General features: G+C 48.8%; 1 pseudogene; it reads left to right on the top strand.

Moving 5' to 3' along the window:
* Positions 1-22,511, top strand: part of LOC136152725 (epididymis-specific alpha-mannosidase-like) — a 107,746-nt pseudogene that overhangs the window by 27,629 nt on the left and 57,606 nt on the right.

Below are 22,511 nucleotides of genomic sequence, written 5' to 3'. Positions count from 1 at the left end.
CCTGGCTATTATAAACAGTGCTGCGATGAACATTGGGGTGCACGTGTCTCTTTCACATCTGGTTTCCTCAGTGTGTATGCCCAGGAGTGGTATTGCTGGGTCATATGGCAGTTCTAATTCCAGTTTTTTAAGGAATCTCCACACTGTTCTCCATAGCGGCTGTACTAGTTTGCATTCCCACCAACAGCGTAAGAGGGTTCCCTTTTCTCCGCACCCTCTCCAGCATTTATTGTTTGTAGACTTTTTGATGGCAGCCATCCTGACCTGCGTGAGATGGTACCTCCTTGTGGTTTTGAGGGAGTCTTAATCTAATATGCTTAACAGCCTCCCGAGGAGGAGGGAAGCAGGTTTCTCCTGCTGAGGCAGCGACAACCTTTCCTGTGTCTCCTGTTCTCTCTGTCACCTCGGTCCCTCAACTCTGGCTCTGCCCGCCACATACTGGCCAGGTGGGTCTTGAGCAGCTGCATGAAGGTGACCCAGTGGCTCAAGCAAGGTGGAAGGTTACTTCTCTGGTGGGGAGAAATCTGACTGCAGGCTCTTCTGGGCCACTAGGGGGCGCTGCGTCACAGAGAAATGCAGGCATCCGAGTTGCTCGCGTCTTTTGCTCTGAATCCCCTAGGGTGTCTCTGCCCTCCTTGCCTGGCTGCGGGTGGCTCACCTCACGGAAATGCCATCCTCTCAGAGCAGGGGGAAAGAGGATGGTGGCAGGCTGCGACCTTGTGAAGGTGACCCGGAATTTACCCTCACCACTTCTGCTCGCAGCCGTTGTTCAGAAGCTGGTCTCATGGTCTGTCTTCCACGGGAAGCTGAGAGATGCGGTCTCCAGCTGGAATTCTATCGTCCCTCCCTAAGCAGGATTATGTGGTTCTGTTACTCAACGGCGGAGAGAAAAGTAAATCTTGGGGGATTATTCGCTGTTTCACTCAATATTCACTTGTTCATTGGAATCTCAGGAATGTTTTCTTCCTGGAGTCTAGGAAACCTGTATAACAGTGACTTGACTCTTTAAGATATTTACCTATTTACTTTCAAAGAAGGGGTGGGGGGAGGTTTAGGACTGATTCTGCAGCCCACTGATGTTTCTTATATTTTCACATCCTCTCCCACATAATCAGAGAAGGAAACAGCAACCTGCTTCAGTGTTCTGGCCTGGAGAACTCCACGGACTGTCCATGGGGTCGCAGAGTCAGAAACAACTGAGCGACTCTCACTTCACTTCCCACATAATCAGAGGATGGCTGCCACTTCGGTCATCATAAAGCCATATTTGCACATTCAAGGAATAAAAGGTGGTACAAGGGAGGCTTACCTCCTCTTCTTTTTTTTTTTTTTTTTTGTATTAAAAAGGTGGAAATTCTTGTCCTGAAACCCATATGTCTTTTTAATACGACCATAGTCTGTGCCCACTTCTCCACTCCCCAGTCTGTGAAAACAAATTTCTGACACAACAAAAGGATCTTGCCATGACTGATCAGACCAGTGAAACATCATCCCTCGGCTTTGGGTCGGTGTCCAGTGAGCAAAGGGAGAATCCTCTGAGTCATGAATTCTGGGCCATGGAGTCCGCAGCCATCAGGCCCGCCCTCCTCCTCCTCCTCTCTGGGGAGAGGGTGTGCCCTCCACGGCTTACTGCCCCCCCAGTGTGGTGATATTGACCCACCCCCCCTCAACCAGGACCCTCCGTCCCCCAGCCTTCCCCTTCCTCCCCAGCAGCCCCTTCTTGGCCTCCTCTGTTTCCTGCTCCCCCTCTGCTGATCCCAGTGGTCCCTGAAGGCTCAGAGCCCCACCCCAAGTCCAACAGCCTGGCTGACCCTCATCACCTCCTCTGTGCACTAGACCCTGAATCTTCCTCAGGTCCTCCCTAGCCTCCCATGTCATCTTCTTCCTGGATGAGCCTTGTATATGGATCTGATTACAGCTCTGTCCCATAACCCTGGAATCATCTTCAGGGCCACAGCCAGTGTCCCTGCCTGGGCAACTCATCAATGAAGGGTAGTTTGACTTAACACCAGTGACTCTAGGGCTTCCCTCATGGCTCAGATGGTGAAGAATCTTCCTGCAATGCAGGAGACCTGGATTCAATCCAGGATTCAGTCCCTGGATTGAGAAGATCCCCTGGAGAAGGGAATAGTTACCCACTCCAGCATTCTTGTCTGGAGTATGCCATGGACAGAGGAGCCTGGCAGGCTACAGTCCATGGGGTCACAAAGAGTTGGACACGACTGATCGACTAACATACACACACACACACACACACACACACACAGAGTGATTCGCGCTTTTGGAGTCTTCCTTTTCTTGCCATAAAATGCAGGCTGTGGGGACTTCCCTGGTGGTCCAGTGGTTAAGAATCTGCCTCCTAGATGCAGGGGTCGTGGGTTTGATCCCTGGTCAGGGAACTAAGATCCCACATGCCTCACAGTGCAGCAATGAATAAAAATAATAAATAAATCTTTTTTTAAAATGCAGGCTGTAACTCCTAACTGATAAATAATGTTTGGGGGAATCCTTGGTGAACATTAATTAATGGTTTATCAAGTCTGGGAGACTTTCTGCAGTCACCCTGATCTTTGGTTCATTTGTCATGGCTCATAAATCATGAATAAAGAAGAGAATATTTAGATGATTCTGGGATCGGACCTCTGTGTTAGTATCTATAGCAGCAAGACCCTCCTTGCCAAATGAAAGGCACTCCAGCCCTGAGAAGTCAAGGGCCTCTCAGGGAGTTAGGGGGTGAGGGGCCACCACCCTTTTATCAGCAAGGCTGATCTCTTTGCAGAAGGACACGGGTTTCTCTACGAAATGTTTGGGATCTGGCCGCAGTTCTCCTGGCAAGTGGACTCATTTGGCGCATCCGCCACGACCCCCACTCTGTTTGCCCTGGCGGGCTTCAACGCCCACATCACCTCCCGGATAGACTATGACCTGAAAGAGACCAAGCAGAATGACCAGGTGAGCCATGAGCTGCATCCGTGGCTGCTGACTCACCTCTGCTTTTCCCCTCTTCTTCTCACTGCTTCTTAGAGCTCCTGCTATTCTCTTGAGCATTTGGGATGCTAGCAGCTACACAGGCCATGGAATGTCCCAGGCCCATCTTTGCCCTGCTACGCCCTCCAGTATGAGTGGTTCTCTCCTCCCGCAGGTCTAGCTCCTGGCTGAGCTGCAGGCCCAGCTTGGATGCCTGTGGCTCTGAGTCCCCTCCCCACTTCAGCTGGGCTAGCGCTGCCTTCTTCTTTGAGTCTCCAAAGGGACTGGCACAGACTTGCATTCAGTAAACCGTGATCAATGCAGAGGGGAGGTGGTGGGGGTTCAGGGTACCTGGGACGTAATAACTTTTCTGATGGGTGGGCAGAGGGTATGAACGAATGTAACACTCAACAATCACAGAGACACTGCCTTTCCTACCTACAAAGTGCCAAGCCTGGTGGGAGCCACTGTCCTCTGGGTTTCCTTTAATCCCCGCAGCAGCCTATGATGTAGTTTCTCATTACTGGGGCTGAATTAAGAAGGTACCAGAAACTGGGAGCTCCCAACCACAGAAAATGTTGTTCACAGGTCTGGAGACCAGAACTTGAAGATCAACCCTGGACAGGGCCATGCATCTTCTGAGGATGTCAGGGAAGGGTCCGCTCTAGGCTTCTCTCTGCTTCTGGTGGCCTCAGGCGTCCTTGGCCTGGAGACAGCCTATTTCTTCCTGTGTCATCACATCATCTTCCTCTGTGTCTGTCTGGGTCCAATTTCTCCTTTTATCCCTACTCGAATGGATAAATGTCCATCCTCATGATAATTTTTCCTCAATACCCTCTGTAAAGGCCTTACTTTCAATTAGGTCATATGAGCTAAAGGGGTTAGGACTTCAACATGTGTTTTTTTTTGGGAGGACACTATTCAACCCAAAACAGGTAGTGCTAAAATTATCCTAGATGGAGAAATTAAGGCCAAAAATGTAAGGATTTCATTCAGGATCATGCAGATAATAAGTTTCGGAGAACAGGGGTAGCATGGAGTTATCAAAGAGGAATTGGGCTCCCAGCAGGCAAGAGAAGTAAGCTTTTTAATGACCCCCACCAAGCGCTACACACTTTCTCTGGCAGCTCGATTTTCCTGCAGGTAAACGTGTGAGCTGGGTGTGATTCCCAGAGATTTATGTGCAAATCACAGAGGAGTCAGGAACTGTGTATGAATCAGACATAATGCTCCTAGAAGCAGGATTTTATCCCTGCTTCATAGCCCTGAGCACTTTCTAAGCATCAGAATGTGAAAATGGACCCTACCCTTAATGAGAGGTGATGAGCTCCCCATGTTGGAGGGATTCAAGCAGATTTAGAAAGAGTATGGCTGGCAGGTCCTGGCAGAGTCCTTCCTTGAGGAAGGGTTGGGTGAACGTGCAACCCCCTGTGGCTTTGGGAGGTCAGGAGGAATCTTGAGAAGGCAGCAGAGGGAGATATTGACCATGAACCACTGAGAGAGGAGTGGGGTGCAGGGAGCCATGAGACTCAGGCGGGGTCTGGGGAGGGGAGCCTGGCAACCCTGTTGCCCCTGGGCCCTCACTCTGTTCCCTCTGGATTTGCAGGAGATGCAGTTCGTGTGGAGAGGATCCAGGTCCCTGTTGGCGCAGCAGGAAATCTTCACGCACATCCTGGATGAGAACGGCTACTGCTCGTGAGCTCTTGCCTTGGGCCAGGCCCTGTTCCCAGCCCTCTCCCTGAAGCACGTCAGCCCCGACCCTCACGGCCACCCCTGAGGGGACTCACCAAGCACCCATCTTATAGAAAGAACAACTGAGGTCTAGACACCCAGCCAAGGTCCTGCGGTAGCAGCCGTGGGGGCAGCAACACTGGGCTCAGGAGGCTGCCCCAAGGTTCCAAGTCATGGGAACAGCCCTCCTGTGGGCTGTCTGGCTGGAAGACCTGGGTTCAGTCCCCTTCTGTCCCTCTGAGCCTGTGAGGCCGTAGGCAGGGGGTGAGCCCCTCTTTGAAGAGGGGAGATTGTCAGCAGGATGAAGGGGCAGCTGGGAGAAGAGGCCTGGAGGGGGGAGGGGGACTCACTACCATGCTCTGGGCGCCCTGCGGGGTGACGTGCCCGAGATCCCACAGGGCTGAAAAGTGGCGACTCGTGTCCACTAGGCTCTCATCTGCCCACCACTTGCCTGTCCGTCCAACTGAGGGGAGACACAGGCCTCGAGCAGGCCTGCCTCCCAGCAGGGTGTCTCCTCTAACATCGCTCTGTTTCTCAGTAGAGGATTTTACTGGAATGAAAAAGCTGTCTTCCCAGATCCACCCTGGGATGGACTGTACCCCAACAAGACTGTTCCTGCCACTCAGCAATATCCAACGCTATGCTAACACCCTGTCCTACAATTTGAGGAAACGAGCTCCCTGGTTTTTGACACAATACATCCTCTGGCCTTGGGTAAGTCGGGGTCCCAGGCCCTGGTTCCCCAACTTTTCCCAAGGACTGCTCTGAGAGGACCACCCTGAACTCAGGTCCGCCTCTAACCAGATCAGTCTCCATCTGAGCAGTGGGCCAGGCAGCCATCCCAGCCCTGGCTCAGGCCTCTTTCCCTGCAGCCCCCAACCCTCGTGTCTTCACCCACTCTACCAGTTCTTTCCCCCACCCTGAGTCACCCCAGGCTCTCCCATCTGAAATGCAGCCCCTCGCCCAAGTGGGTCTCCTGCTTCTACCCAGCCGTCTTCTCCTTTTCCCTTTGCAGGGCTGGGGCCTGAATCCTGGCTGCTTACTCAGCTGCTGTGAGACTCAGGACCCTCTAAGCCTCAGTGTTCTCATCTGTAAAATGGGGATGATGACAAGACCTGCTTCATAGGTTCAATCTGAGATCAAGTGCCAAAAGTATGCCCAGGGGACAGTGCCCAAACCTGTGTCCTCATTGGTGTCACAGCTAAACTTTATGGAGCCCCTACTGAGAGAGGTGTTAAGTTGGTAAAGAATCCGCCTGTAATGCAGGAGACTGCGGTTCGATTCCTGGGTGGGGAAGATCCACTGGAGAAGGGATAGGCTACCCACTCCAGTATTCTTGGGCTTCCGTTGTGACTCAGCTGGTAAAGAATTCACCTGCAATGTGGGAGACCTGGGTTTGATCCCTGGGTTGGGAAGATCCCCTGGAGAAGGGGAAGGCTACCAACTCCAGTATTCTGGCCTGGAGAATTCCATGGACTGAGGAGCCTGGTGGGCTACAGTCCATAGGGTCGCAGACTTGGACACGAATGAATTGGCTTTGCATGCATGCACACCTAAAATAACTTGGATCCAGATCACAAAATTTTATACCATTGTGTGCCCGCCTATACCCAGTCCACTATGAAGACTGTCAAATTGGGGTCCTATAGGTTTTATAAATCTCGGCTTGCCTCAGCAACATGTTGATCCAGTACTTCCTTCTGGAGATGGCTCTGAGCACCCCTGGAACAATCTTGCATGTCCAGTCATGAGCATCTCTGCCCTCTGACCAAAGCCTTTGATTGGATCCAGGCAGGCTCTCTGGGGCTGCTCGGCCCTGTCTCAGGGGTCTGTCTACCGGTGACAGGGAAGTTAAGTTGTTTATCATGCTATCTATCCTCATCAGTTTTTGTGGTGAGCTCATAACAAAATTCAGAAGACAGATGACACACATAGATCTCATGAATTTATCTCTTTAGCCAGCTTGAGGGAGGGCATGGCAACCCACTCCAGTATTCTTGCTTGGAGAATCCCATGGACAGAGGAGCCTGGTGGGCTACAGTCCACAGGGTCGCAAAGAGTCAGATGCGACTGAGCGACTGTCATGCATGCCCGCCAGGCTCCTTTGTCCATGGAATTCTCCAGGCAGAGATATAAGAGTGGGTTGCCATTCCCTTCTCCAGGGGATCTTCCTGAACCGGGCATTGAACCCAGGTCTCCTGTATTGCAGGCAGCTTGTTTACTGTCTGAGCCCCAGGGTAGTCATCCTGAGAACCGATAAACTCTGATGGTCTCGTTACACTGGCCACTTCTAGGACTAATTTTGCCTGGGCTCACCTGTCAAAGCCTAAAGAGAACTTTCTTTGCTCCTATTTCCTTGTGCCCTTGAGAGCTGGACAGAGGTCTCCTCTGCAAAACTTCTGTGAGCCAGGAGAGGCAAACTTTAACGTATGGAATCAGAGATGATAGATATCAGATTGAGTCTAAGATTTGAGTTACACATGCAATGCATTTGAACAACTTAATGCATTGCAAAATTTTGTCTCAAAGTAAGATTTTGCCTCCTGTGAGCCTCTTACATATATTCTCACTATAATTATATTTTATGTCAAACTTCAACTATGATAATTTAGAATACTGTGACTCTTAGGGGGAACTTTTTTATACTGCTGCTTTCTCTTTTTTTACTGAGATATAATTAACATATAACATCATTTTAGTTCCAAATGCACGTCCTAATGATTCCATACATGTAAATATTGCAAAATGACTGCAATAGATCTAGTTAACATCTGTCACCACACATAAATATAAAATATTTCCTTGTAATGTAAAGGTTAATATCTACTCTTTTAGCAACTTTCAAAAATAGAACATTGCATTATTAGCGACAGTCACCATGCTATACACTAATCCCCATGACTCATTTATTTGCTTCTGGAAGTTTGTATGTTTTGACCCCCATCATGCATTTCACTCACCCTCAGTCCTTACTCCCGGCATTCACCAGTTTATCTCTGTACATGAGCTTGTTTTTCATGTTATTTTTTTAAAAATTCACATATAAATGACATCATATGGCATTCATCTTCCTCTATTTGAGTTCTTTCACTTAACATAATGCCCTCAAGTTCCAATTCATGTTGTTGCAAATGGCAGGATTTCCTTGTGTGTGTGTTTTTTTAATGGCTGAATAACAATTCATTCTGCATATATATCACATTTTCTTTTTCTGTTCCTCTATTGATGGACACTTAGAAGTGAAGTGAAGTGAAGTGTAAGTGACTCAGTTGTGTCCAACTCTTTGCAACCCCAAGGACTATTCAGTTCTTGGAATTCTCCAGGCCAGAATACTGGAGTGGGTAGACTTTTCCTTTTCCAGGGGATCTTCCCAACCCAGGGATTGAACCCTGGTCTCCCACATTGCAGGTGAATTCTTTACCAGCTGAGTCACAAGGGAAGCCCAAGAATACTGGAGTGGGTAACCTATCCCTTCGCCAGTGGATCTTCCCAACCCAGGGATCAAACCGGGGTCTCCTGCATTGCAGGGGATTCTTTAGCAACTGAGCTATCAGGGAAGCCCTGATGGACACTTAGGTGACTTCATCTCTTGGCTATTTTAAATAATGTTGCAATGAACACTGTGGTGCAGATATCTTTAGTAATTTTGTTTTCTTCAGATAAATATCCAGACGCTATCATATGTAGCTCTACTTTTAACTGTTTGAGGAACTGCCTTCCTGTTTTCCACAGTGGCTTCACTCCACCAGTTGATACTCCCACCACCAGTGCAAGAGGGTTCCCCTTTCTCCTCATCCTTGTCAACACTTGTTGGTTCTTCTATGTGACAGGAAACCCATTATGACAAGTGTGAGGTGTATCTTCTTGTGGTTTTGATTTGCATGTCCCTGGTGATCAGTGATGTTGAGTGTTTTTCCATGTATCTATTGGCCATCTGTAGATTTTTTTGGGTAAAGTGTCTATTCAGGTTTTTGGTTCAATTTTTAACCAGTTATTTGTTACTGAGTTGTATGAGTTCCTTATATAATTTGAGTATTAATCCTTTATCTGATATATAATTTGCAAATATTTTCCCCTGTTTGGTACGTTGCCCGTTCTTGAAGTTTTCTATGCTGCACAAAACCTCTTTAGTTTGATGTCATTTCACTTATTTATTATTTCTTCTGTTGCTCTTGCTTTTGGTGTCAAATACAAAAGAGAAGCATCATCAAAATGAAACCCATCAGGACCCTTCTCAGGGACAGACTCCCACGCCCTCCCTGTCCCTCATCTCTTTTTTGTAGAAAAGCTTTAGCTTCCTAGATCTTCCCTGAGTTTCCAAGAGCAAATTCAATCAAAGAAAAGAGAACATGAAGAGACAAAGGAATGCAGTAAGAAAAGGAAATAAGAATAGCTTAGGACCTGCAGATCCTCCAAGGACTATGGACGCTATCGAGAGCCAAGTACTTGAGTTGTTCTGCAGACACAAAAACCCACACCAGGCAAAGGAAGTTGACTGTGTGCGGACCACCAGTATGTAGACGTCAGGTCAGGTTAACTGGAGCCAGAAATACCCTAATACCACCAACCGAGGAAAAGGAATTCCATGAGCTAATAACGCATGCTGCAACCCTCACATCTAATGTTGCCTTTGAAAACTCTCCTCTGAAAGCCGTTTTGGAGTTTGGATTGTTTGAGGATGAGCTGCCCATTCTCCTTGCTTGGTGCACTGCAAATAAACTCTCTATCCATAGATACATAAATAGATAGATATAGATATGTGTGTATACATATGTATACATATACATATATATATATACATTTTTTTTTTTTTTTACCAAACCCAGTTATCAGTAGTTTGGCTTTGCTTTGCATGGCATGAGTGAACTGGAGTTTGGTCCAACAACAAAGGCCTCAGCAAGAAGATTACCACCTATGTTTTCTTCTAGGAGTTTCATAGCTTCAAGTCTTATGTTCAGTTCTTTAATCCATTTTGAGTTAGTTCTTGTGCATGGTGTTAGACAGTGGTCCAGTTCCATCCTTTTACATGGCTTCCAGTTTTCCCAGCATCGTTTATTGTAGACACTCTCCTTTCCTCATTTTATATTCTTGGCTCTTTTGCCATAAAGTAATTGATCATATATGCCTGGGCTTTTTTCTAAGCTCTCTGTTCTCTTCCATTGATCTACATGTCTCTTTTCATTCCAGTACCAGACTATTTTGATTACTGCAGCTTTGGAGTACAGTTTGAAAATAGGGCAGGTGATTTCTCCAATTTCATCCTTTCTTCTCAAGATTTCCTTTGCTATTCAGGGTCTTATGTGGTTCCACACAAATATTAGGATAGTTTGTTCTGTGTCTGTGATGAACATCATTGGAATTGTCATAGGGAGTGCATTGAAACTGTGGATTACTTCAGGTAATATAGATATTTTAACAATATAAATTCCTTCAATTGTGAACAGAAAATATCATTCCATTTATTTGTATCTTCTTATATTTCAATCAATGTCTTATAGTTTTCAGTGTACAGATATTTCACCTACTTGGTCAAATTTATTCCTAGGTATTTTAATCAGTTTGATGCAAAGTGGAATTGTTTTCTTGTTACTTTCTGAGAGTCTGTTATTAGTGGATATAAACACTACTAGGCAAGTGATTTCTGTATATTGATTTTGTATCTTGCATCTTTATTGGATTCTTTCTTGTAACAGATTTTGTCTTTAGGGTTTTCATACATATAGTATCATTACATCTGCCAAAATTTTCCTTCCTCTGTTCCAATTTGGATGCCTTTTTTTCCCTTGCCTAATTGCCATGGCAAGGATTTTCAATAATATGTTAGATAAAAGTGATGAGTGAACATCTGTGACTTTTTTCTGATCTTAGAAGAAAGGCTTTAAAAAGATATTTATATTAATTGGAGGATAATTCCTATACAATATTGTGATGGTGTCTGCCATACACCAACATGAATCGGCCATAGGCACACATGTGTCCCCTCCCTCCTGAATCCCCCTCCTTCTTCCCTCCCACCCCATCGCTCAGGTTGTCACGGAGCACCGGCTTTGAGTTCCCTGTGTCGTACATCAAACTCCCACTGGCTATCACAGAAGAAAAGCCTTTCGCTTTTCATCAGTGTGCATGATGTTAGCTGTGAGCTTGTCACATATGGCCTTTTTGAAGTTGAGGCATGTTCCTTCCCTACCGACTTTGTTGAGTTTTATCATAATAGGATGTTGAATTTCGTCGAATGCTTTTTATGCATCTCTTGAGTTGAATGTATGACTTTTATCTTTCATTTTCTCAGTGTGGTATACAACATTGATTTGTGGATGTTGAACTATACTTGGATCCCTGGAATAAACCCCATGGTGTAGTATTTTTTTCATGTATTGCTGACTTTGGTTTGCTAACACTTTTTTTTTTTTTGAGGATATTTTCACCTATGTTCATTGAGAATATCAACCTGTACACCTGTTTTCTGCAGGATTCTTTTTTTTGTTTGTTTGTTTGCTGTCAGGGTAATGTTGGCCTCACAGAATTAGATTGGAAACAATCCCTCCTCTTTAATTTTTTGGAAGAGTTTGAGGAGCACTGGTATTATTTTCTCTTAAATTTTTGGTAGAAATCACCAATGAAACTGTTTCTGAACTTCTGTTTGCTGGGATGTTTTTTGACTTTGACTCAGTTTTGTAATTGGTAATCAGTCTGTTTAGATATCCTACTTATTCATGAGTAAGTCTTGGTAGATGTATAAGAATTTACCAACTTTATTAAATTTTGACAACTTTTTTGAAGATGAGATTAATGGCAATAAACATGAGCAACCCATTACCATTATTTATACTTACTATGTTGTTACTATTAATGACATTAATAAGTAGTAATACTGATGGACTCTAACAAATGCTCAGGGAGTGAAATCAATTAGAAAAAGGAAGACTGTATGATCTCACTTATATGTGAATTCTTGAAAAAAAAAAAAACCAAACTCATAGAAAAAAGAGATGATTTGTGGTTTCCAGAGGTGAGGTTAGGGTGAAGAAGAGTTGGGGAAAGGTGCTGGAAAAGTACAAATATCCAGCTATATGATAAACCAGTCCTAGGGGTGTAAGTTATAACATGATAAAGAGAGTGGGAGATAGATGGAAACACTCAGGGCATTGAGCTTGCCAGCTGACTTGGAAGGTTATCACCCACCATGGGGAGTGGGAGGGTGGTCTTTGAGGGTTGAAGGGGAATTCACCCTGTTTAGTTTGGGCTCTGGTCCCAGAAATGCAAGGCACTGCTTTTGTTCCCTGGCCTGCAGGGATGCGACAGGCATTTCTTCAATGCCTTGGTGCAGTTTGCCAACATGGACCATCTAATGGGCTACATCAACGTGTCTTGATGGTGTACGACACGCTGGGCGAATACTTCCAAACTCTGTACTCTGAACACGAGCCAGTGCAGGTCCGAGACCACCGTGACTTCCTGCCGTATTCTTCAGGTATGAGCCTCTTGGGGTTGAGGTGGTGATTCGGTGCCAGGGAGTTAAAATGCCTCCAAATGCAGTGTCTGCTCAGCCCTGAGCTTGGAGCCTGCTTGGGGGACTGGGGGAGATAAGGGCGCTGCTCGCACCTACCTGACCCACCAAGGTACACAGCCTGGTCCCACCACGATGAACCTCTCACCAGGGTCCACACTCAGCAGGTTCCTGTCTCTATGCCCTTCGCTACCGTGCTCCCTGTGGGAGTGCTCGCCTCCCACCCTCTCATCCTGGAAAGTCCTCATTGTCTGGTAGTGTCACCTCCTCCAGGAAGCCTTTCCTGACTTTAAGGCTAGATCCCTTGGCCCCTCCTTGCCTCCAGGGCCCCAGTTTTCACTGATTACCGCATAGTCCTTATTGGGGAACCTTGTCTTCCTCAAGCCTGTGTCCTGGAGGCTGGGATGGTTTTGGTCTAAGGGGTGGAAGGTCTTGCGGTGAGTCTTCTGCCTGGGTACATGCATACCTTGGGATCTGTCCTCTGTTAGGAAAAGAAGGATGTTCGTGGTGCTTAGTGCATCAAAGGTAAAATTGAAGGAGAAGGAGGAGAGCCCTTAGCCTAGTGCCTGACCCAAAGAGAGGGCACAGCAGATGCTGCTGTTAATAGTTTATGATAGCATCTCCGTCACGTGGGGTCAGGTCCCACTTGGGACATGATCTGGGCAGTCCCTCCTCAGGAATCTTAGTTCAGGGCCTGAGGTGACCTAAAGGTAGCCCAGAATCAGCACCACTCTCAGGCCCAGCCCCACGGTCCCCGATGTTGAGCTCCTTGCAGACTCGGCTCCCCTGTCTGCCAAGTCAGGCAGGACTTTTCCAAACACAGCATCCCATCGACAGCTGGGGAGACAGAAACACCCTCCACAGCCCGGCCCAGGGCCTGATCAGGACATCAGTAGGGAATGCTTTTGGCCAAATGGTCGAATCCTCTGCAACCTTGATTGCATAAAACCCCGGAGTCCTTGAAGGATCTTTGTCCTCCTGCTCCATCTTTGCACAGAACGAGAAACCAAGAGGCTGTGGAAGGTAGGATCAAGGTTGGGAATATCCCAGGTCAGCTTTAGCTAGGACATCCCAGGGATGCGAAATCAAGCCCTGCCTCCAGCCAGCTTTGCCCAGCCCCAGGTCCATGCTGGCATCACTCAGCTGGAGAGGTCCTTGTGGAGGGGAGAGGGGAGATGTGAGGCTATCCACACGGGACAGGCAGGTAAGCCAGACTCACAGGGGCATCCTCTAGCTGAACATTCACCATGGGGCCAGGGTCCCTGGAGCTAGGTCTATCCGGGCCTGTCCGCTGCCCACCCTCACCATTCGGCAGGCACAGTGCCTCAGGAGGGCTGGCCCCACACGGTGACTCGGACGCTCTCCTGGGTTTAGATCGCAGATCCTCGCCTCATGGGCTGGGTTGCTTCCAGTAAGTGATGTCACCGCTCTGAGCCCCCGTTTGGTTATCAGTGAAGTGGGGTCCAGGAAGACTGGAGGGACACCGACACGGCAGTTCAACCGTAAATACTTCTCTTCTCATCTCCTTCCCTTGCAAAAAGACACCAGGATGGGTCCCCACCAGGAGGGGTTGGTTCCGGGCTGGGCGCTGCCCTGACTCCCCCAGACCTGGGTTGGTCGTGCCTCTCGGGCCTTGGCCTCTCATCTGAGTGGTGAGAAGGGGAAGCTGTTTAGCTCTCAGGACACCTCCTGGGGACCTATGATTAGGGAAGGACTGGCTTCTTCTCCCCTAATGGGAAGTGGGAGAGGCTACATGGATGTGGGTGGGGCTCCGCCCCAGGTGAAAGTGGATGCTCTGTGTGGGCCTGGTTACACTTGAGGTGGGAGGGGTTACAAGGATGTAGGGTGGGATTATGTTGAGGCCCGGGGTCGGGGAGGGGGGGCAGGGGGAGAGGAAGTCTGTATGGAAGTGGCTGCATCCAGGTGGAAAGGACGCAGAGAAGTCCTGTGGGTGTGTGGAGTGGGCGTGGCTATGTTGCTGAGTCCTGGAGGAGGCGCCTTTTAATCAGAGACTGGACCTCACAGAGGAGGCTTGGGTCCGGATGGGAGGACAGTGGGATCTTGACAGCCTTAGCATGTTGGTGCCGAGCTTAGAGCTGAGGCTGTGGAGGGACTGTGTCTGACCTGTCCACACTCGGCGTGGGGGAGGAGCTGTGGAGGACCCTTGCATCTGGCTCCACAGCTGTGATCCTTCCCCGGGCCACGTGGCTACCCCTCCTGGTCTGAGCCAGGTCCTTTGAGGGAAGAACAGGGAATGGGAGCACAGCCCAGCCTGGGGAGGAGGCAGGAAGCAGAAATAGTAGGGAACACTGAGCCACCTGCTGAGACACAGCCTGTCCCCAAGGTGTTCGGCCTCCGTCCTCCCACCCATCCCCCCTTGTCCTCTCAGTCCGGGGTCAGGACAGTGGTTTCTGGGCTCTCTCATCCCTCCCACCCCTCCCCGCAGGCAGCCAGAGGGACCCCACTGGAATGCAGGCCTGTCTAGGATCCCGTTCACCCTAGAAGTGACACACATGGGCTGCCAGCACTCCAGGCACTTCCCCTCTGGGTCCTGTCCTCCCGGCCCTCATCCCACTCCCTCCTCCCCTGAAATCCTCCGGGACCTTTGCTTGCAGGCTTTCCCAGGGTCCCAGGCTCACTGGGCTGTCTTGTCCCCATCATAGTCCTTCAGCACCCAGGGCTCCCCAGGCCTTGCCAAGCCCAGCCTGTCCTTGCCACCTGCTTAGTTCCTCAAGGGCTCCTGGGCAGTTGCTGGCTGGTGTGGCAGGAGCCCTGATATCACCCCCCACCCAGGTTGCCTCCCCGGGTAACCTGGTAGGACTCTACACATAACTGACACCGTCTTCCTCTGTCTTCCAGGATTGAGGCTTTTAGGTGGCTCCAGGACATCCTAGCCACTACTGGCCTTATTCTCCTAGATGTGCTTCATTCCTGGACCGGGTTCTATGCCTCCCGAAGTGGGCTCAAGGGGCTGGTGCAGCGAGCCAGCGCTCTGCTCTACGCTGGGGAGTCCGTGTTCACACGCTTCATGCTGGCTCCCCACGGGCTCCTGGACCCGGCCTGGGCCCTGCAGCAGCTCCAGCGGCTCCGCTGGGCGGTCTCCGAGGTAACGCCACACCTCTCCATGGCAGGAAGAGGATTGGACCCTCCTGGGTGTGTGCTCCCCCTCCCTAGGCCACCAGAGCCTCCTGGTCCCCGGTCACTACAGGTCCACTTGACAGATGAGAACACTGCAGTCACCCTGGGTCCCGGGACCCGTGCATGACGAAGATGCATTAAGGCTAGGTCCCCAGACGTCCCCCTGGCGGCTTCAGTGAGCTTTAGAACCAGATCCACCCGGAGGGTAAAGGGCGGAGTGGGGCAGTATTGGTGCCCAGCCGTCCTCTGCAGGTTCACATCTCAGCTGAGCTGTGTGGCCTCAGGCAAGTGACTTTGCCTCTCTGAGCCTGATTCTCTCCCTGGATAATCAGAAGCCCATGTCCACCTAGACAGGTGGCCCACAGTTGACTATGGCAATACATATACACTGCTGATCTCGGTGGCTGTCACAAAAGAAGATGTCCACAAATTTCATCTCCACTTGTCTCCCACCATACTGATGAGAACCAAAAAGTGCTAAAAACTTGTCTGCAGTCAGAAATGTGCCACACTGGCCATGACATTCACAAAGAGAACTGTTGGCAGGACTAGTCATTGTGTATGTGGGAGTGGGGGGGGGGGTGCGGTGGTGAAATGAATTGACTTTCCCATCCATCAGAGTGGGGACAAATGTGGCTTCACCCCATGGAGATGGAGACTCAACTCTCTCCTGTGAGGAAGAGGTAATATTGCTCCTGTAGGATGCAGACAAGTGTCAAGGTCACGTGTGGAGCACGTCTAGAGCAAGTTAGCAGTACTTATGGGATGACTGGGCCACAGAGGTGAAGCTGGGAAGTCTAGTTCAGTTCAATTGCTCAGTCGTGTCCGACTCTTTGCGATCCCATGGACTGCAGCATGCCAGGCCTCCCTGTTCATCACCAACTCCTGGAGCCTACTCAAACTCATGTCCATCGAGTTGGTGATGCCATCCAACCATCTCATCCTCTGTCATCCCCTTCTCCTCCTGCCCTCAGTCTTTCCCAGAATCACGGTCTCTTCTAATGAATCAGTTCTTAGCATCAGGTGGCCAAAGTATTGGAGTTTCACTTTCAGCATCAGTCCTTCCAATGAATATTCAGGAGTGATCTCCTTTAGGATGGACTGGTTGGATCTCCTTACTGTCCAAGGGACTCTCAAGTGTCTTCTCCAGCACCACAGTTCAAAAGCATCAATTCTTCGGTGCTCAGCTTTCTTTATAGTCCGACTCTCATATGCATACATGACTGCTGGAAAAACCATAGCTTTGATTAGATGGACCTTTGTTGGCAAAGTAATGTCTCTGTTTTTTAATATGCTGTCTAGGTTGATCATAGCTTTTTTTCCAAGGTCATTTAATTTCATGACTGTAGTCACCACCTGCAGTGATTTTTGGAGCCGAAGAAAATTAAGTTTCTCACTGTTTCCACTGTTTCCCCCATCTATTTCCCATGAAGTGATGAGATTGGATGCCATGAGCTTAGTTTTCTGAATGTTGAGTTTTAAGCCAACTTTTTCACTCTCCTCTTTCACTTTCATCAAGAGGTTCTTTAGTTCTTTAGTTCTTCTTTGCTTTCTGCCATAAGGGTGGTCTCATCTGTATATCTGAGGTTATTGATATTTGTCCTGGCAATCTTGATTCCAGTTTGTGCTTCATCCAGTCCAGCATTTCTCGTGATGTGCTCTGCATATAAGTTAAATAAGCAGGGTGGCTATATACAGCTTTGACATACTCCTTTCACGATTTGGAACCAGTCTGTTGTTCCAAGTCCAGTTCTAACTGTTGCTTCTTGACCTGCATACAGATATCTTGGGAGGCAGTTAAGGTGGTCTGGTATTCCCATCTCTTTAAAAATTTTCCACAGTTTGTTGTGATCCACACAATCAAAGGCTTTGGCATAGTCAATAAAGCAGAAATAGATGTTTTCCTGGAACTCTCTCACTTTTTTCTATGATCCAGCAGATGTTTGCAATTTGATCTCTGGTTCGTCTGCCTTTTCTAAACCCAGCTTGAATGTCTGGAAGTTCACTGTTCACATACTATTGAAGCCTGACTTGGAGAATTTTGAGCATTACTTTAGTGTGTGAGATGAGTGCAATTGTGCAGTAGTTTGAGCATTCTTTGGCATTGCCTTTCTCTGGGAGTGAAATTAAAATTGACCTTTTCCAGTCCTGTGGCCACTGTTGAGTTTTCCAAATTTGCTGGTATATTGAGTGCAGCACTTTCACAACATCATCTTTTAGGATTTGAATGAGCTCAACTGGAAGGAATTCCATCACCTCTACTAGCTTTGTTCATAGTGATGCTTCTTAAGGCCCACTTAACTTCACATTCCAGGATGTCTGTCTGGCTGTAGGTGAGTGATCACACCATCATGATCATCTGGGCCATGAAGATCTTTTTTGTATAGTTCTTCCGTGTATTCTTGCCACCTCTTCTTAATATTTTCTGCTTCTGTTAGATCCATACCATTTCTGTCCTTTATTGTGCCCAAATTTGCATGAAAGTGACTCCCTTGGTATCTCTAGTTTTCTTGAGAACCCCATGAACAGTATGAAAAGGCAAAAAGATAAGACACTGAAAGATGAACTCCCCAGGTTGGTAGGTGCCCAATATGCTACTGGAGATCAGTGGAGAAATTACTCCAGAAAGAATGAAGAGACGGAGCCAAAGCAAAAACAATACCCAGTTGTGGATGTGACTGGTGATGGAAGTAAAGTCTGATGCTGTAAAGAGCAATACTGCATAGGAACCTGGAATACTAGGTCCATGAATCAAGGCAAATTCTCCTGTTTGACAGGAGATGGCAAGAGCGAATGTCGACATTTTAGGAATTAAAATGGACTGGAATGGGTGAATTTAACTCAGATGACCATTATATCTACTAATGTGGGCAAGAATTCTTTAGAAGAAATGGCGCAGCCATCATAGTCAACAAAAGAGTCTGAAATGCAGTATTTGGATGCAATCTCAAAAATGACAGAATGATCTCTGTTTGTTTCCAAAGCAAACCATTCAATATCACAGTAATCCAAGTCTATGCCCCGACCAGTAATGCTGCAGAAGCTGAAGTTGAACAGTTCTATGAAGACCTACAAGACCTTCTAGAACTAACACCCCAAAAAGATGTCCTTTTCATTATAGGGGACTGGAATGCAAAAGTAGGAAGTCAAGAAACACCTGGAATAACAGGCAAATTTGGCCTTGGAGTACAGAATGAAGTACGGCAAAGGCTAACAGAGTTTTGCTGAGAGAATGCACTGGTCATAGCAAACACCCTCTTCCAACAACACAAGAGGACTCTACACATGGACATCACCAGATGGTCAATACCGAAATCAGATTGATTGTACTCCTTCCAGCCAAAGATGGAGAAGTTCTATACAATGAGCAAAAGCAAGACTGTGGCTCAGATCATGAACTCCTTATTTCCAAATTCAGACTTAAATTGAAGAAAGTAGGGAAAACCCTAGACCATTCAGGTATGACCTAAATCAAATTCTGTACCATTATACAGTGGAAGTGAGAAATAGATTCAAGGGATTAGACCTGATAGACAGAGTGCCTGAAGAACTATGGACGGAGGTTCGTGACATTGTACAGGAGGCAGGGATCAAAACCATCCCCAAGAAGAAGAAATACGAAAAGGCAAAACGGTTGTCTGAGGAGGCCTTACCAGTAGCTGTGAAAAGAAGAAAAGCAACAGGCAAAGGAGAAAAGGAAAGATATACCCATTTGAATACAGAGTTCCAAAGAAAAGCAAGGAGAGATGAGAAAGCCTTCCTCAGTGATCAAGCTGGGGAGGGTCCCTCTGAAACTCTGTTTTCTGCCCCAGGTCAGGGAGTCAGGTATAGGTCTTCACAAGGTCTTCAAAGTTGGGCAAGTCCATCAGCCCCTCCGATCTCAGTTTCCTCTTCTGTAACGTGGGGGGAACCCCCTCCTTCCCCACCAGCACCTGTAAGAGGGAAAGAGAGCCTGTGCCCAGTGGGTCCCGGGAGAGCAGGCGCTGAGCAGGGGCGGTCCTGACCCCACTCTTGTCCTGCTCGGGGCGGGGACACAGGTCCAGCGCCACGAAGCCATCACCGGGACTCACACCCCCAAGGTGAGTGACATGTTTGTGGGACGCCTGAACACCGGGATGCATGGGGTGCAGAAGCTGATGTCCACCATCATCCAGGACAGGTCCCCAGCCCACACAGGTAAGCAAGGCCCTTGCTGGGAGCCCCTGCAGTCTGGCAGAGTCTAGGCGCCTTTCTGAGAAAAAAGCTTCTGGGACCAGGGAAGGGGGCTTGACCACCTGAGCTTCAGACTCTGAGTCCCCATCCAGGTGAGTCACCAGGCCTTGTGCAGGTGATTCTACCTCTCTGGGGCTCACTGTACTCACCAGGAAACTGGGCTGACAGGGAGAGATGGGTGAGGGGTACATGGACCCTCAGCTTCTGCAGGGACACCCCCCACCCCACATTTGGGAACCAGGACAGCGCCATGAACAGAGTGTGGAGGGGGCTGCCTGTCTGAGCCCCCGTGTCTGTCTGTCCCTCTCCCTGGAGTCTGTAGGGTTGGTCTCACCTGCCTCAGTTTCCCTTGTTCCAAGGGACACCCAGGTGTGTGGAGTGTGTCCCATGGCAGCTAGTAAACCTCTTGTGCGTGGGCAGGCGTTGAGCCTGGGGGATTCTTTGCCGTGATCTACAACCCCCTGGCCTGGACAGTCGCCACCATCGTCACCCTGACTGTGGACTTCCCTGAGGTCAGCGTCACAGATGGGTCAGGCCACCCCGTGCCCGCACAGGTATGTGCAGGAATCCTGCCTTGGTTGCACTTGTGATTGCTGCCTCTGTTCTAGGCAGGGACCCCCGAGAAGTGAGGGCCATTTTAGTGAGCAATGACAGCCCCACTGTCACTATGAGGATATTGTCCTCAGGGTCGGTGGGACCCACCCAGGGCACTGATCCTAGGCTTTGGGCATCTGATTTGGCCTGAAATCGCTTCTACCGTCCCCAAGCTGGGAGGTCTCCTGGTGTGGGCTGCATGGGTGGCATCCCCCCATATAGGACTATATATAAGATTATAAGGGCTTCCCTTGTGGCTCATGTGGTAAAGAATGTGCCTTCTGTGCTGGAGACCTAGGTTTGATCCCTGGGTCAGGAAGATCCCCTGGAGAAGGAAATGGCAACCCACTCCAGCATCATTACCTGGAGAATCCCATGGACAGAGGAAAGTGGTGGGCTATAGTCGGACATAAATGAGCAACTAACACTTTCACTTTCATAATATTACCAAAATTCCCACTTTGTATAGGAAAATCCATGCAGAGTCTTACAAGTGGGTCTTTATAGAAGTGCTTTGTTAGGGGCTGGGGGCAAATTCCTTAAACCCTCATCCAGCATGAGTGGGTGGTCCCGCCCCATCTCCTCCCAAAACCTGGAGCTGGATGTGGTCCCAGACAGCACCCTACTTGTCACCCAGCCGACTCTTCCTTGGGGAGGTGGAACAGGTTCTGACATCAGCAACCTTTCAGCAAACACTCCTGAACGCCCACCCTGGGCCCCTGGACACTGGAGACACCGTGGATTCAGGAAACAGGCACAGAACTGGACAGTTAAGGCATGGAGTGAGGACCTAGCAGTCCAGACAGTAGTCCTTAGCTGAGACCGAGGGGAAGGGTTCCTCTGACATTGATGGGTGTTGGTTTGAGCAGACTCAACACATAACACCCCCCTCCCCAACCAAAGGCGATACCCGCCAAGAGTAAACGCACTTAAAGGTGATTGAACACCTACTCTGTGTCAGGCCTTAATCTAGGTGCTGGAGAAATCCTAATTACCAAACCAACAAAAGTACGTGCCCCCTGGGGGCTCATATTCTAGCAGAGGGATCCAGACAGGAACAAAATAAGAAGGTAGAGAATGTGGCCCATGATGACCGTAGTGGAGGAAAAGCTTCAGGACAGGTTTGGGGGGTATGGGTGGGGACAAGATGCTTGCTTTTGTTCACAGAAAGGCCGAGTTGGAGGGTCTATTACTGACCAGGGTGAACGTGTTAGTTGCTCAGTTGTGTCTGACTCTTTGTGAGTCCATGGACTTTAGCCTGCCTGGATCCTCTAGCCATGGGGTTCTCCAGGCAAGAATACTGGAGTGGGTTGTCATTTCCTTCTCCAGGAGAATCTTCCTGACCCAGGGACTGAACCCGGGTCTCCAACATTGCAGGTCGATTCTTTACCATCTGAGCCACCAGGGAAGCCTCACTGACCAGGGTACTTGACATTTTTAAATAATAGAAGTTGATCAGAGGCCAGACCAAGAAATTCAGGCAAGGCTTTATTGGGGCCCCTGTGGCAGCATGGGGGCTGGGTGAAAACAAACAACAGGTTCCCTTGCTTTATTCTCCAAGAGGGGAGCTGGTTCTTTATATGGGGTGAGGTCAGGGGTGGGCCCACTAGTTGGGTTGGAGAGGTGGCTGAGGTGTTTGTCCACTCCTTAGGTGGTGGTGTGTGCAGAGTTCATGCTTTTGATCTGATCCCTGCTTTTGCTCCAGACTCTTTTAGAAAAGGTGGCAGTTACGTTTTTTAGGTTTTTTTTTTAATCTTTTGTCCAGAATTTGCCCCCAACTGCACATACATGTGGTTCATTTTAGTCCCATACAATTTCTTTGCATTTTGTTGCTCGAGGAGAGGTGTGTCCAAGCATTGCAGCACTGAAGCAAGGGGGCCCGGCCCCAGTCCATCTTATAAGGAGCCACATAAATTTGCTAATAGCCCCCCGCCCTACCACAAAACCCCCAACAGAAGCCCAGAGATGGCATCTGTTCCCTAAAGAGTCAGGGGCCTCCCTGCATGGACCCAGAGTCCTCATCCCGTCCCTAAATCAGATAACTTGGAGATAGGGAAAATCCTGGAGGGATGACCTGAAAACCTCCCTCCTCTGGGAAATTGGAGGATAAAGAGACAAGACAGCTCCCTCCAAAAAGGAGGCCCTCCGGGTCGAGGGAACAGCGTGAGCAAACGCTCAGAGGCAGGAACCAGCAGGGAGAGTTGGGAAGAAGGGACGTTGCTTTTTCAGTCCCAAAGGAGAAGGGAAGGAGGAGGTGAAAGGGGCTGGGCTAGGACCCTGTTGAGCAGAGAGGATGCAGCAGGGGAGCCCACTCAGCCCAATGATGGGTGACCCTGCTGCCCCCGTGGGGAGCAAGCACTCC

The sequence above is a fragment of the Muntiacus reevesi genome, chromosome 22 (assembly GCF_963930625.1).
Source record: "Muntiacus reevesi chromosome 22, mMunRee1.1, whole genome shotgun sequence".
In the NCBI taxonomy this organism is placed as follows: domain Eukaryota; kingdom Metazoa; phylum Chordata; class Mammalia; order Artiodactyla; family Cervidae; genus Muntiacus; species Muntiacus reevesi.
This window is presented reverse-complemented; position numbering and strand designations above follow the sequence as displayed.